Here is a 15,367-nt window from a genome sequence, read left to right as displayed (position 1 = left end):
CTCAGAGCTGCTTGCAGAATCGTTTGTTTAGGGGCTGTTAAAAAGTCATTACACTTGCCAGGGCCCGTGGTGGTGCATGCCTTTAATCCCAGCACTCGGGAGGCAGAGGCAGAAGCAGGCGGATCTCTGAGTTTGAGGCCAGCCTGGTCTACAGAACAAGTGTCAGGACAGGCTATAAAGCTACACAGAGAAACCCTGTCTCGGAAAAAAACAAAAAAAAACAAAAAAAAAAAAAACAAAAAACAAACAAACAAAAACCAAGCAACCAAAAAAAAAAAGCCATTGTACTGAACAATTTATGCTAGAAACTATTTCCTGTTACAAATTTTAGGAAGAGTCAAAACAAAAACACAGAGGCTGCCTTGCATTATTGAGATGGCTGTGATATAACCATCTCCAATTACTAAGGAAATTGACTTCCCCAAACAATCTGATGATAGAGGGGCTGAAGAGATGTGGAGGTCAGGGGAAGCATCATGCACAGAGATACTGTCTCAAAAAATAAGGTAGAGAGCCATCACGGAAGAGCAAGACCCCAGAGGTTGACCTCTGGGCTCCACAGGCACACAGGGTCATGCACATGTGTACACACTATCACAAACACAAAGGTACAACACACACACACACACACACACACACACTAACATACACAAACTAATCCTAAGGCATAGAAAAGTCGTTGAGCACAGCAAACACACTATATTACTTCTGTAAATCTGTGTGTGCGTGTCTTTAAGAAAAGGTACGCCAAATCTTTTAAGAAAAGGTACTCCAATGTCACTAAGCAGATTTAAAACAAACAAACAAAAAGCAGACACTTTGAGACAGCTCAGCATATAAAGTGCTTGTACAGCAAGGAGCCCCAACAACCTACTGAACCCCCAAAAGTTGTCTTCCCACGTCCACACAGCTGCTGCTGCTATTACACTCAAAAATAAAAACAAAAGAACTTCATCTTACTAAAAGAAAGGCTGAGACAAAAGAGAAAAGATGGTCCTCTAAAAGCTCACCAGAACGGCCAAGACGGGTCCCTCCACACTCACCGACTACAGTTTTTAGTTTTCCCTTCAACAAGTAGCGAAGTTGTTCATAATTTACATTTGGTAAGCAGAGACGCCTAAAAGACCAAGATCCTAGTTTCTATCTCTGCTAACACCTTCTCAAGAATTACAGTTGCGAGCAGATGAAAACAGACGGACCTGAAAAAGGGCCCCCACATCACGCCGGGTAAAACAGAACAAAATAAAGCTTCCACAAGAGCGAGCAGTGTTGGCACAGAGAGGGAGGTGCGGCCAGGGCTTCAGGGAAACTGCTAAATGTGACCCGGAGTGAAAGAGAAGTTCAGTCAAAGAACGTGAAGAGCTGTGGATGCGACCAGGAAGGCAGGGCTTTCACACCTTTGCACACTCCATCTCCAGAGCCTAATACACACACAGGAGGGCTCCATAAAGGTCTGCTGGACCCAACGGGAGCTTGTGCCAGCAACTTCCACAGAAAAAGAAATCACAAGGTTCTGGATGGTGACTGGGAAGCATGGGACAGATTGTTGAGCTGGGGGAACCGACGAAGTCCCCACAGCTAGTTCTACAGAAAGGACAGCTTATGTCTACATCCACACTTTGCCTGCTACAGTGTCCCCATTAAGCGCGCGCCCCTTTCTGACGCTAGGCAAGCACAATGCCCAGGCGCTGGCAGTGGGCACACGGGTTCTTCTGCCTCGGAGAAAACCCAAATGGGAAGGTAGGTCAACTTCTGTCCAGTCTGCACCCTAAATTATACCTTCATATCACGCTAATAAATTATGCAAACCGTTTATTGGGACACGATGTGGGTCTGGCACGCTGATAAGCGCTTTACACGCCCCATTTCACTGCACCTTCACAGTCTGAAGAGGTAGGGACAGGACTGGGACGGGATTAGTCTTCTATCTCCCCCCGTTTCTCCTCACAACTGAAGCACAAAAGAGTATGAAGTGACTTGCGAAGGGGGCAGAGCCGGGAATTGGCACCACGTCCCACGGCTCGGCAGTGGCTGCAGCACTGTGCACTGTGCACGGCGCCGAGACCTGGGGGGCTCCGGATCGGCCCAGCCCCTGCCCGCATCCCCGCCTAACTCGGGCACCGGGCCCACGAGCGCCGCGGAGGGCCCGCCTCCTCCGGGAAGGCCCCGCGGGCGGAGACGGGCCTGGGCCGCAGCTCGCGCGCCCGCGAGGCCTAGCCCACCCGCCGCCCACCTCCCGCTGCCGCCGTGCCTACGGGGCCCTACCGAGGTCCGGCCCGGCCGCCTCACCTGGCTGCTTCCCCGGAGCTCGTACCCGGGCCGGCGGTCCTGGGCGGCGGCGAGGAAGAGAAGGAGCAAAGGAGGAGGGCGAGAAAAAAGGGACCGGGGGGAGAAAGAGGCGGTGTAGCCACGAAGGAGGCGGGAGTCGCCGGGCCGGGGATCAGAAGAAGGGGGAGACGAGACAGACGCGACGACCGCCAGCGCAAACGCTGAAGAGCGGCTCCGGCGCCCGCAGCACGGCAGGAAGTGACGGGGGAGGGGCCGCGCCCGCCCCCAGCCCCCGCCCGCCTCCATACCGGCCCCACCCCCACCGCGGCCGGGACCACAAGTCCCGGCGGGCGCCGCAGCCTTTCTGCGCCCTCTAGACATGCTGGTGCGTCAAGGGCCGGCATGGTTCCGTCTGGTCGGGGCATGCTGGGAGTTGTAGTTTTGCTGGATCTCAAGCTGGGCCGGGAAAACAGGCCTATCTTCCTTTCTCTCCCGGCTTTGTGTTTCCTTCTATGCAGACACTCCTTCTTTATGTCAACATTTGTGAACCTGCTGCCGTGTGCAAGGTCAGAAGCCGAGAAAACGGCGAGAGTGAACAGGTCCGTGCTCTCGTGGAGTTTACATTCTAGCGCGGAACAGGTGTTTACTGGTTGCAGTCACAGGAGTCTAAACGGAGTGTGCTTCTGTGGCCAAGAGGCTGGTGTGGTTTTATTTGCTGTGGTCCTGGGGATTGGACCAAACTTCTACCACTGAGTTCTATCTCCCGCTTAGGTTTTTGTTTTGTTTTGTTTTGTTTTTAAAGATTTATTTATTTATTATGTGTACAGTGTTCTGCCTACATGTATACCTGAGCCAGAAGAGGGCATCAGATCTCATTACAGATTGCTTGTGAGCCACCATGTGGTTGCTAGGAATTGAACTCAGGTCCTCTGGAAGAGCAGTCAGTGCTCTTAACCTCTGAGCCATCACTCCAGCCCTTTGTTTTAATTTTTTAAAGTGTGTATGTGAGTGTGTGTTTAGCTCACTTCAAGTGTGTGCTACATGAGGGAAGCAAAATTGAAAAGCACTTCTAAGTCCAGATAAGCAGTTCCCAAATTTGCCAGAAACTTATTACACTGGACTAGTTCTACATGTTAGAGGGTCAATAGCAAGAAGATGTCATGGAAGAAAGGCCTCTTTAGAAAGCAATGGGAAAAGCTGGAAGTTCTGGCTCACACCACAAATTCCAGCACTTCTGAGGATTGCTGAGTTCAAGGCCAACCTATGGTACATATTGAACTTCTCTCATAAAGAGACTGCTGCCAGTATGTATATATTGCTTGTAAGCCCCATGTGAGTGTTGGTAATCAATTCCAGACCCCTTAGAAGAGCAACGAGTGCTTCAACCACTGAACCATCTCTCTGGACCCCAAGAATTTATCTTTTAGTAGTTTATATGTTTTCTTTATGTGTAGGAGTGTGTTTCACCTGGGGCAGAGAGCAGAAGAAGGTGTCAGGTCAGAAGGTGTCAGGTCCCCTGAAAAGAGAGTTACAGAAGGTTGTGTGTGGTTGGTTGGGTTTTTCGTTGTGTTTTATTTGTTTGTTTTTTGTTTTGTTTTTCGAGACAGGGTTTCCCTATGTAACAGTCCTAGCTGTCCTGGAACTAGCTCTTGTAGACCAGGCTGGCCTCGAACTCACAGGGATTCACCTGCCTCTGCCTCCCGAGTGCTGAGATTAAAGGTGTGCACCACCACCGTCCAGCAGTGTGGTTGTTTTTTAACTTTTACTCTTTGGCTCCTTTGGGGGCCCACCACCCAACTCCCAAATAAAGATAGAAGGATCCCCAAGAGTTTGGGGGAGATGGCTCAGTCCTTCCTATGAAAGCCTGAGAATCTGAATCCATGAAAAAGCCAGGCTCGAAGGTGCCTGTCTGTGACCCTAGTGCTAGGGAGAGGAGGGTTCCTGGCACTCACTGGCCAGTCAGGAGAGCTGAATTGATAAGTTCTAGGCCCCAGTAAGAGACTCTTTAAAAACAAGTTTGAGCTGGGTAGGATGGCCCATGCCTTTAGTCACAGCACTGGAGAGGCAGAGGCAGGTGGATCTCTGAGTTCAAGGCCAACCTGGTCTACAGAGTAAATTCCAGGACAGCCAGCCAGAGCTACACAGAGAAACACTATCTTGAAATATATATATGTATGTATGTAATGTATGTAAAATAAGGAGTTTGGGAGGGATTGAAGAAGATACTCAACAAGGCCTCTGGCCTCCATACACGTGCACACAAATGTACACCCGACACTTATACACACGTAAGAGCTCAGGTCTACCCAGTCTTGAGATAACTTGCATGATTGTTTGAATTTTTTTGTTTATTTTGGGTTTTGTTTTTTGATGTCTGTTTTTGGTTTTGTTTTTGAGACAGGATCTCACTCTGTAGACTAGGCTATCTTAGAACTCATTCTGTGATCAAGAACCCACACTTATGATGAGTAGCATGCACAGATTAATTTCTGCTTTAGTACATAACATTTTTCATTTTTGAGATGGTTTCTTTGTGTACACCTAGCTGTCCTGGAACTAACTCTGTAGACCAATCTGGCCTTGAACTCAGATCCACCTGCCTATTTCCAGAGTGCTGGAATTAAAGGCCTGTACCACCCCTGCCCTGCATGTATGTTATAAGCATCACATATGTGCCGAGTGCAAGGAAGGTCAGAAGATGCTATCAGAGCCCCTGAGACTACAGTTACAGATGAGTGTAAGCTACTATGTAGGATCTGGGAATCGAACTCTGGTCCTCCCTAAGAGCAGCAAGTGTTAAACGCTGAGCCAATTCTTCAGCCCATGTGTTTAAAAATTATTTGTAGCCGGGCGATGGTGGCACATGGCTTTAACCCCAGCACTCGGGAGGCAGAAACAGGTAGATATTTGTGAGTATGAGGTCAGCCTGGTCTACAAGAGCTAGTTCCAGGATAGGATCCAAAGCTACAGAGAAACCCTATGTCGAAAAAAAGAAAAAGAAAAATTATTTGTGTGTATGTGTACATTGTACATACGTGTATCATGACATGTGTGGAAAGAAAAGACTCACATTCCTGAGCTGGTTCTCTCCTGCCACCATGTAGGTCTGAGGAATCAAACTCTTGTCAAGTTTGACAGCAGATGCCTTAGGGCAAAGACATCTAGTCTGGCCAACAGCGTCTCTCCTTCTTCCCACTGAGTATACCAGGCTACCTGGCCCACAAGCTTACAAGATTCTCCCATCTGCTTCTCATCTCCAGATCTGCATTACTGCATTTTATGTAGATCCTGGGGACCCCAACTCATGTCCTCGCCCTTCCGGGGCAAATACATCATCCACTGAGCCATCTCCACAGCCCTGGGGTTTTTGTTTTGTTTTTTTAGATGCAGCCTCATATAGCCCGAGTTAGCCTTCAGTTTGCTATGTAGCCTAGGAGAACTTGAATTTCAGATATTCTTTTTTTTTTTTTAAGACAAGGTTTCTCTGTAGCTCTGGAGTCTGTTGTCCTGGAACTAGCTCTGGTAGACCAGGATGGTCTCAAACTCACAGAGATCAGCCTGCCTCTGCCTCCTGAGTGCTGGGATTAAGAGCGTGCGCCACCACTGCCTGGCCAGATATTCTTATCTCCATCTACAGGGTGCTGAAATAAAGATGTGTGTCACTATGCTCAGTTTATACAGCTCTGGGGATGGAATCTGGAGTTTTGTCCATGCTAGGCCAGCAACCCACCAAGCAAGTTTTCAGTCAAACATGGAGGTTTTATCTCTTACCACAGTCAGTCAAATAAAATTGCCAGGGGCTGGAAAGATGGCTCAGAGGTTAAGAGCTGCTCTTCCAGAGGTCCTTAATTCAATCCCTGGCAACCACATGGTGGCTCACAACCATCTATAAGGAGATCTGGTGCCCTCTTCTGACCTACAGGCAGACATGCAGGCAGAACACTGTATACATAATAAATAGATAAAGCTTAAAAAAAAAAAAAGCTGGGTGGTGGTAGCATATGCCTTTAATCCCAGCACTCGGGAGGTAGAGACAGGCAAATCTCTGTGAGTTTGAGGCCAGCCTGGTCTACAGAGTGAGTTCCAGGGCAGGTGCCAAAGCTACAGAGGAAACCCTGTCAAAAAAAAAAAAAAACAACAACCAACAACAATAATAATTTAAATAAATTAATTTTTAAAAATTGCCAATATCCAATGATTTCTACCTACAGCAAGAGATTTCAATGGTTCATTTTAATGCATGGGAGTGGATTTTAAATTACTGCAGTAAGCAGGGCAGTGATGGCACACACCTTTAAGCCCAGCACTTGGGAAACAGAGGCAGGCAAATCTCTATGAGTTTGAGGCCAGCTTGAACTACAGAGCGAGGTCTAGGACAGCCAAGGCTAGAGAAATCCTGTCTTGAAAAACAAAACAAAAAAAATGAAAAGAAAATTGCTGGACTAAGACTGCCTGGAACAGTCCAGTAATCAAGAGAATGTGTTTTATTTTGTTTTGCAAGACAGTATTTTTCTGTATAGTCCTTGATGTCCTGAAACTCACTATAGACCAGGCTGGCCCCAAATTCACAGAGATCCTTCTGCCTCACACTCTCAAGTGCTGGGATGAAAGGCATGTGCCACTGTAACTGCCCTGATTATCACGTGAAAAAGCTTTTCCTGGGGCAACACAACACACATGCCCACTCACCTCAGATCAGGAATTCACCACAGAGCAAAGTAAAGATACCACCAAATCCAACTTGGCGGACCAATGAATTTTATTGGGGTTACTTACAGGGGCAGAAATGACTCAAAGGCAGCTCCATCATCAGGGTCCACCACAGATGGGCAACAACTCACAAAACAGAAGCTGGGAACCTGGAGCACACTGCACAGGTTGAAAAGCGTCCATTCCAGGTGTCTCCATCGGTCTTAACCTCTTCCAGCAACTGGACTGGTTTCTGCTTCTTTCAGGCAGCTGCTCTGTCAGGTTTCAGTCTTTGTAGCTTGGCTTGTCTGAGACTCTTCTTTGAAGCTTTTACTGATTATTTTGGCAGGGTGGGGCCTAGTGGATCTGCTCAGGTTCAGGGGCTTCCTGAACCTATTTTGAGTTCCTTATCTTCCTGCCTAAGGAGCTCCCTGCAGGATAGAATGTTTCAACCTCAGAAAAAACTGTTGCACAATACTGATCAAAAGAAAATAATACCTGGATGACTGAAGATGCCCTGGGCTTGTGTCCCCAACTTCCTTCAAGGGTCCAAGAAAAGAGTGTTTTCATAAAGATGAAGCAAACTGCTGTTGCGGGATATTTGTACACTGTGTGAAGATCTATTACTGTGATTGGTGTAATGAAGAGCTGAGTGGGCGTTAGCTAGGCAGGAGGTCTAAGTGCAATTTCCAGGGACAGAGAGGACTCTGGGAAGAAGAAAGGGGGAGATGTCAGGAGACAGAGCAAGAAGAGTGTGCAGGAGGAGAGGTAACAGCCACTACCCATGTGGCAGAATGTAAATTCATATAAATGGATTAATTTAAATTGTAAGTGATGTGGGATGCCCTTCTGTATGCTGCAAATATGTGTTGCTCTTATTGATTCAGATGAGTAAAGCTACTCTGGCCTATGGCAAGGCAGAATAGAGCTAGACCAGAAAGGCAAACCAAATAAAGGGAGAAAGAAGACAGAATCTGGGCAATGTCAGCAGCTACAGGAGAAGCAAGATGTGAGGCAACAAACCACGAATCTCATGGTAAAATATCGACTAATAGAAATGGGTTAAATTATTTAAATTATGAGAGCTAGTTGATAATAAGCTTGAGCTAATAGGCCAAATAGTTTGCAATTAATATTATGCCTCTGAATGCTTATTTGGAAACTGGTGGGTGGAAGAGAAACTTCCAGTTACATTTAAGAGCTAGTGGGACAAGCTTTAGCTATAGGCCAAGCTTTCATAGTTAAGTCTCATGTCATTATTTGGGAGCTGGCAGGACAGAGAAAGACTTGTTACAAAGTGCTAAGAATAAAGAATAAATTTTGTATCTAAGAATAAACTCCTCAGAACTGGAGAGATGGCTCAGAGGTTAAGAATGCTGATTGTTCTTCTAGAGGTCCTGAGTTCAATTCCCAGCAACCACATGGTGACTCACAACCATCTACAATGAGATCTGCTATCCCCTTCTGGCCTTCAGGCATACATGGAGGCAGTACACTGTTATGACATAATAAATAAAATCTTTAAAAAAAAAAAGGAAGGAAGGAAAGAAGGAAGATTTAAATAGAACAGAATGGTTTCCCCACCAACTTCACAAAACATTAAAAAGATATAAATAAAAAATATATAAATAAAATAAATATTTCCTAAATCACAATTTACCAAGGAAAAACAAAGGAGAGTGTCCTACTGGTAAACTCCATAAAAAAGAAATAATAAATAAACTCCTCTTTTGCCCACAGCATTGACGTCAGAGTCTCCTCTGCATGCTGTGAATATCTTCGGTTAATAAAGAAGCTGTTTGGGGCCTATTGCAGTACAGAACAGGGCAAGGTGGGAATTCCAAGTAGATAGAAGTAGAGAGAACAGGTCGAGTCAAAGAGAAGTCGTGTAGCCGCCACAGGAGACAGATGCCGGACGTTGGACAGAAACTTACCGGTAGGCCACAACCACATGGTGATTCACAGATTAATAAAAATGGGTTAATTTAAGATGTAAGAATAGCCAATAAGAAATGTGAGCTAATGGGCCAAGCAGTGTTGTAATAATACAATTTTTGTGTGATTGTTTTGGGTCTGGGTGGCCAGGAAATGAAGGAGCGCTCTCCATTTACACTGCTTGGGGTCCATCTGTTCATCAAGTTGGCTACACTTAGTTGCCCAATGTGTTTGTCCTAAGTCCCACTATGAAATCCCAGAACAAAACTGGCAAACTTGCTTAAAAGATTAAAAACAGGTAACCTGTAAACATGATTCTCTTGTTATTGTTGATGATGGTAATGACAATGTTGTAAAACTCTGTTTCTTTCTTTTGTTTTTTTCAAGACAAAGTTTCTCTGTAGCTTTGGTGCCTGTCCTGGAACTAGTTCTTGTAGACCAGGCTGGCCTCAAACTCACAGAGATCAGCCTACCTCTGCCTCCCAAGTACTGGGATTAAATGCATGTGCCCACACTGCCCAGCATAAAACTCTATTTCTTTATTGTTGTTGTTTGGTTGGTTTTTTTTCGTTGTTGTTGTTCTTTTGAGACTAGAGTCCAGGCTGAACACAGAAACAAAACTGTTTATAGTACCAGCAGGCCAAATAACCAGGTCACACATGGGCAATCCTGGTGCAAAAACCTGGGGGACCTGGAAATGCTGAATCTGCTTCAAGCAGCAGATTTTAGGCTGTGGGCCACAATCAGAACCCTTGGTTGATATTCAAGCAGGGGAGAAGGGGGGGTACCACTGACGTGTAGTGGGTAGAGAATGCTCCAAGCACCTCGCAAGAGACAGTCTCCCACCAGCCACAAATGTCAAAGGTGCTAAGATGGAGAAAAATCTTTGTTGTGATTATTTTTGGTTATTTTATGAATGTTTTGCCTGCAGGTGTGTATGTGCACCATGCACATGCTTTGTGCCCTCAGAATTCAGAAGAGGGTGTTGGACCCCCTTGAGCGGACATTACAGATGATTGTGATCCAGGTCATAAAAAGGTGAGGCGTTAGAAAGGGGTAGCAGGAGAGGCGGTGATGAGGTTGCGGTGTTCTCAAGACTGCTTCCTGCTGACCTGGGGGCATCGACTGTCTTTGGGGGAGCCTGAGAAAGCTGAGGTGCTGGCCATGTCCTGGGGTAGCTGGTTGTTTCAATTCACTGTCCATGCTCTGTGAAGCCGTTCGGTGCCTCTTGGACCTGGCAAGATGCTGTTTGAGGTGGATCCAATCGACTCCCTGGAGCTCACAAGAACTTAAAGCACCTGCTCCTTTCCCATCACCACAGCATCACCTGGACTCTTTATCTTCAATTCACCAGGAGACGCAGGTGGTTGCTTACTGAGGGCAGTCAATAGTAAAAAGTGGAACAGAACAAATTTGTACCACACTGGTAAGGCTGTCTCCTGAGAAGACAAGGAAAAGCAATGGGAAAGACCCCAGGTGAGGGTCAAATGGAAACAGGAGTTGAGTTTTAAAAAAAAAAAAAGGAAGGGGGAGAACCCATGTGTGCTGAGCAACAGGACGCTGGTTTATCCATCTGACCCACGCATTGCAGCAAACAGACTGGACGTTTAGAGAGAGAGAGAGAACAGACAGACACAAGCAGGTTTGGAACAATGAAAAATTGTTCCAAATGGAGAATTCTTTCTTGGTCCCGTGACTGTTTGGTCCAAGGAATACTGACGCCAGATTTAATTTGAAATGAGTGGTCAGTGGTCTCCAAAAGACATCCTAGTGAGAACGAGGAGATATAGGCGATGTGAGTGAGGCAGAAAAGTGAGACCCAAGGGTCTGCAATTCTTAGCATCCCGGGAATTCAGAGAGGACCAGATTAAGTAGGTACAGGCTGTCCCATGCATCATCATACAAAACCAGGGGCCAAGGGCTCTGAGCCCAAGAGAGATGTAGAAGCCTGGTACCAGGACTTCAAGAAAAGCCAGAAGGCGAGGAGAGGACTGAGCTCAAGAAATGAAGCCTCACATCCAATTACTCAATACTGAATGGAAGGCAGAGCTGCCAGTGAACGAGAAAGCAGATTTGTTGCAGGTGGAAGAGGGCAGATATTTTGAGAGTGGAGCAGGTGGGTAGGGTCCCAGTATAAAATGATTGTCTTTCAGTGGGTCTTGCTACTAAGCAAAAATACCGCACACAAAAGAGTTAGTGTAAGAGGTTTATTGGGGGAGAGGAAAGCAGAAGAGTGAAAGGGTGATACCTCCTTCCATCTTTCAGATCATTGGGAGGTCCCATAAAATATCAGGATATAGGGTGCTGAGAAGCAGCCATTTTGATTGATATCTAAGGGGTATTGATACTATGTCTGACTACAAAGGTGGTTGCAGTTCCCATGAGTGAGGATCCGACACCCAAGAGTCTGCAATTCCTAGTGTCCCAGGAATTCAGAGGAATTCAGAGAGAATTGGATTAAGTAGACACAGGCTATCTTGATTATCGTCATGCAAAGAACAAGGTCCAAGAGCTCCAAGCCCAAGAGAGCTGTGGTTGCCTGGTACCAGTACTTGATGAAGCCAAAAGGCAAGAAATCATGCTCAAGAGACGAGCCTTCACTCATGGGAAATGGCCAGAGGTGGGGAAGATGGGGCTCACCAATCATGCTGATGTTGGATGGAGGGACCATGATCTGTTGGTTGAAGAAGTAAGGCTGTCATATGTAGACCACGTTCCAGGGTCCTGGCATGCCTCTGGCAGGCAGGAGGAAGCACCAGGAGGGCCTGCAGAGTCTTCTGGCACAATGCTTTAATTTATTTAAAAACTGGTAGGAATGGAGGGGGTGCCCGAACTGGCCTCGTCCTGTAGTCAGATTGATGACTATCTTTTTTGGGGGGGATTTTTGAGACAGGGTTTCTCTGTAGTTTTTGGTACCTGTCCTGGAACTAGCTCTTGTAGACCAGTCTGGCCTTGAAATCATGGAGTTCTGCCTTTGCCTCCCAAGTGCTGGAATTAAAGGCGTGCGCCACCACCACCCGGGTTTGATGACTATCTTAAATGTCACCATAGAACCTTCATCCAGCAACTGATGGAAGCAGAAGCAGAGATCCACAGAGGAGCACTTGGCTGGGCTCCCAAAGTTCAGTTGAAGAGTAGAAGGTTGTGAATGTGAGCAAAGAAATCAAGACCATGAAGGGGATACCCACTGCAACAGCTTACCTGAGCTAATGGGAGCTCACCAACTCTGGCCAGACAGGGAAGAAACCAGCAAACTAGGCCCTCTAAATGTGGGTGACAGTTGCATGGCTGGGGCAGACTGTGGGCCCACTGTCAGTGGGACCAGGATTTATCCCTACTGCTTGTTCTGGCTTTTTGGAACCCATTCTCTTTGAAGGATACCTTGCTCAGCCTAGATATAGTAGGGAGGGCTTTGGTCCTTCCTCAAAGCAATGTGCCTTACCCTGTCTGAGGAGTGGATGGGGTGGAGTGGGGGGGGGTAGGTGGAGGGAATGGGAGTGGGGGAGGGAGCGAGAACTGGGATTGGTATATAAAATGAAAAAGATAGTTTTTTTAAAAAATAAGATAAAAAAACTTAGAAACTTCCATAGTACAATACAAAGTAACTAAAAAAGAAAATTAACAGGAAGGAGAGGAGTCACATCATACAACAGGGTTCACATGGGAGGTTTATTGGGAGAGAGAAGGGACAGAAAAAGGGACAGAGAAGGGGGAAGAGATGGGAGCAGAGATCTGACTCTGGGGACAAAAGTGGCAGAGAGAAAGAGGAAGGAGAGGGGGAGAAAGAGAGAGATGGGAGGTGGGCAAGAACTCGTTCTGTAGATCAGGCTGGCCTAAAACTCCCCGAGATCCACCTGCCTCTGCCTCCCGAGTGCTGGGATTAAAGACGTGTGCCACCACCACCCAGCTTCATTTTCTTTCTTTTTTATTTTATTTTATTTTATTTTATTTTTCAAGACAGGGTTTCTCTGTGTAGCTTTGGAGTCTCTTCTGGTACTTGCTCTGTAGACCATACTGGCCTCGAACTCACAGAGATCCCCCCTACCTCTGCTTCCCAAGTGCTGGGATTAAAAGCGTGTGCCATCACCGCCCGACTCTTACCTCACTTTCTACACGTCTTGCTTCCTCAGCAGCTAGCTGGTATCTCTTGGACTTTGCCCTTTTTCTCCTGTAGCTCCACTTGGATTTTATGCCTGGCTCTATCTTGCCATGCCATAGGCCAAAGCAGCTTTATTTATCAACCAAAAAGAGTAACATATGTTCACAGCATACAGAAAGACCATTCCACAGCACACTAACACATACTGTGATTCTGGGAATTGAACCTGGGGTTTCATGCTAGGCATGCAACCTACCAACTAAGTCCAACCAGGCTTCAGATTTGTGTGTGTGTGTGTGTGTGTGTGTGTGTGTGTGTGCACGCGCGCGTGCACATGTGTATCCAGGTATGTGTGGAGGATAGAGGTCCATGGCAAGTATCTTTCTCTCTCTCTTTTCCTCTTATATTTTGAGACTGTCTCTCACTGAACCAGGAGTTTGTTGCTTGTTGTTGGCTAGATTGGCTGGCCAAGAAGTCTTGTGGATCCTCCTGTCTTGGAGTGTAGACTATAGGTGCTAAATTCACCTGGTTCAGATTTTTAAAAAGATAGCCCTAGTCTGTAAAGAATGAACTAAAGGTATCAGGATTTGGTGGTGCATGCCTTTTATCCCAGTACTCAGGAGGCAGAGTTGAATTTCTGTGAGTTCTTGGCCAGCCTGATCCAGGATATCCTAGTTTATGTAGAGAGACCATGTTTCAAAACAAACAAAAAACCGGGTGGTGGTGGCACACGTCTTTAATCCCTGTACTCAAGAGGCAGAGGCAGGTGGATCTCTGTGAGTTCGAGGCCAGCCTGGTCTACAGAGCAAGTTCCAGGACAGGCTCCATAGCTACAGCAAAACCCTGTCTCAAAAAACCAAACAAAACCCCCAAAACCAAAACCCAAACAAACGAACAAAAAAACAAAACCAACAAACAAACAAACCCCCCCCAAAAAAGTAAATGGGGCCTGGCTGGGCTTGGTGGTATATAGACCTTTAATCAAATTGAAAGTAGAGGCAAGAGAATCTCTGTGAGTTCCACGGTAGGCTGGTCTAAGTAGCAAGCTACAGGCAACATAGTGTAAGCCTGTCTCAAAAATAATAACAACAACAAGCAAACAAAACTCATAAAGCATTTTGTTTTTATTTCCAGCACTCAGGAGGCAGTGACAGATGAGTCTCTCTGAGCTCAAGGCCAGCCTGATATACATAGTGAATTTCAAGGCTACACGAGAAATCTTGTCTCATAAAACAAAACAAAAACAAACAAACAAAAAGGATGTGATTGAAAACAATCACAAAAAAACCCAATGTGTTTATTGTTGTGGAAAAAAATCTAAGAACTTAAAAAAATATAAATTCCTTACAATTCAACCACTCCTAGACAATTATTTGTTACTGTGTTTTCTGTAACAATTATTTTAAAATTTATAATACAGCAGGGTGGTGGTGGCTCAGGTCTTGAATCTCAGCACTTGAGAGGTAGAGGCAGATGATTTCTGGGAGTTCGAGGCCAGCCTGGTGTACAGAGTGTGTTCCAGGATAACCAGTGCTACACAGAGAAACCCCGTCTCAAATACCAAAAAAAAAGTTTTTAAAATTTTCATCTATTATTTACATTTTATGTGTACGAGTATTTTTGTTTGCATGCATGTCTGTGTACCGGGTGCATTTAGCGTCCACGGAGGCCAGAAGAGGGCATTAAATTTGGGATTACAGATGGCTGTGAGTCCCCATGTGAATGCTGGCAATCAAACCCGTGTCTTTTGCAAGAGCAGCCAGGGTTCTTAACTTCTGAACCAGCCCTCTAGGTCTCCAAACCTCTGTTTATTACTATTATTGTGCATGTAGAGGGGCGTGTTCGCTTGGACAGGGTGTTTTGAGGACAACTCTGTGGACTCGCTCTTCTTCCACCTTGTAGGTTTGGAGATTGAAGTCAGGTCCTCAGCATAGCATGACAAACGCCTTTACCATTCCGAGGCATCCGGAGGCCTTTGCTACCATTTTTTGTTGTTATTGTTTATTTTTTAAATTTATTTATTTTATGTGCATTGGTGGTTTGCTATGGGTGTCGGGTCTGGAATTATAGACAGTTGTGAGCGGCCATGTGGGTGCTGGGAATTGAACCAGGGTCCCCTGGAAAAGCAGTCAGTGCTCTTTACCATTGAGCCATCTCTCCAGCCCCTGTTGTTATTGTTTTGGTCCCAAATGTACGCATACTTCTAATTTTTTCCTCAGCCTTGCACACACTCTCAGGCTTTATTCCTTCCCGAAATTTGACAATGTAGTATTCTAAATTAAAAGAGCCCCACCCATTTAAATTCATCATTCGAAACCACGCCCCCAAACGCCGACGGCGTTCTGGGAAAGCTTCCTTAGAACGGAAGTGACGTAA

The 15,367-nt window shown here is 46.0% G+C and overlaps 1 protein-coding gene across 1 annotated transcript in view; it reads right to left on the bottom strand.

The window, feature by feature from the left end:
* Stau1 (staufen double-stranded RNA binding protein 1) overlaps positions 1-2,533 on the bottom strand; it is a 39,771-nt gene extending 37,238 nt beyond the window's left edge. The window contains exon 1 of the mRNA XM_085697003.2: positions 2,290-2,533. The gene's annotated coding sequence lies outside the window, so the exon portion shown is untranslated. The remainder of the gene's footprint in view (positions 1-2,289) is intronic.
* Positions 2,534-15,367: the final 12,834 nt, after the last annotated feature.

The sequence above is a fragment of the Myodes glareolus genome, chromosome 10, assembly GCF_982192425.1.
Source record: "Myodes glareolus chromosome 10, mMyoGla1.1, whole genome shotgun sequence".
NCBI lineage: Eukaryota > Metazoa > Chordata > Mammalia > Rodentia > Cricetidae > Myodes > Myodes glareolus.
Note: the sequence above shows the minus strand (reverse complement) of the source record. Positions and strands in the feature narration are given on the sequence as shown.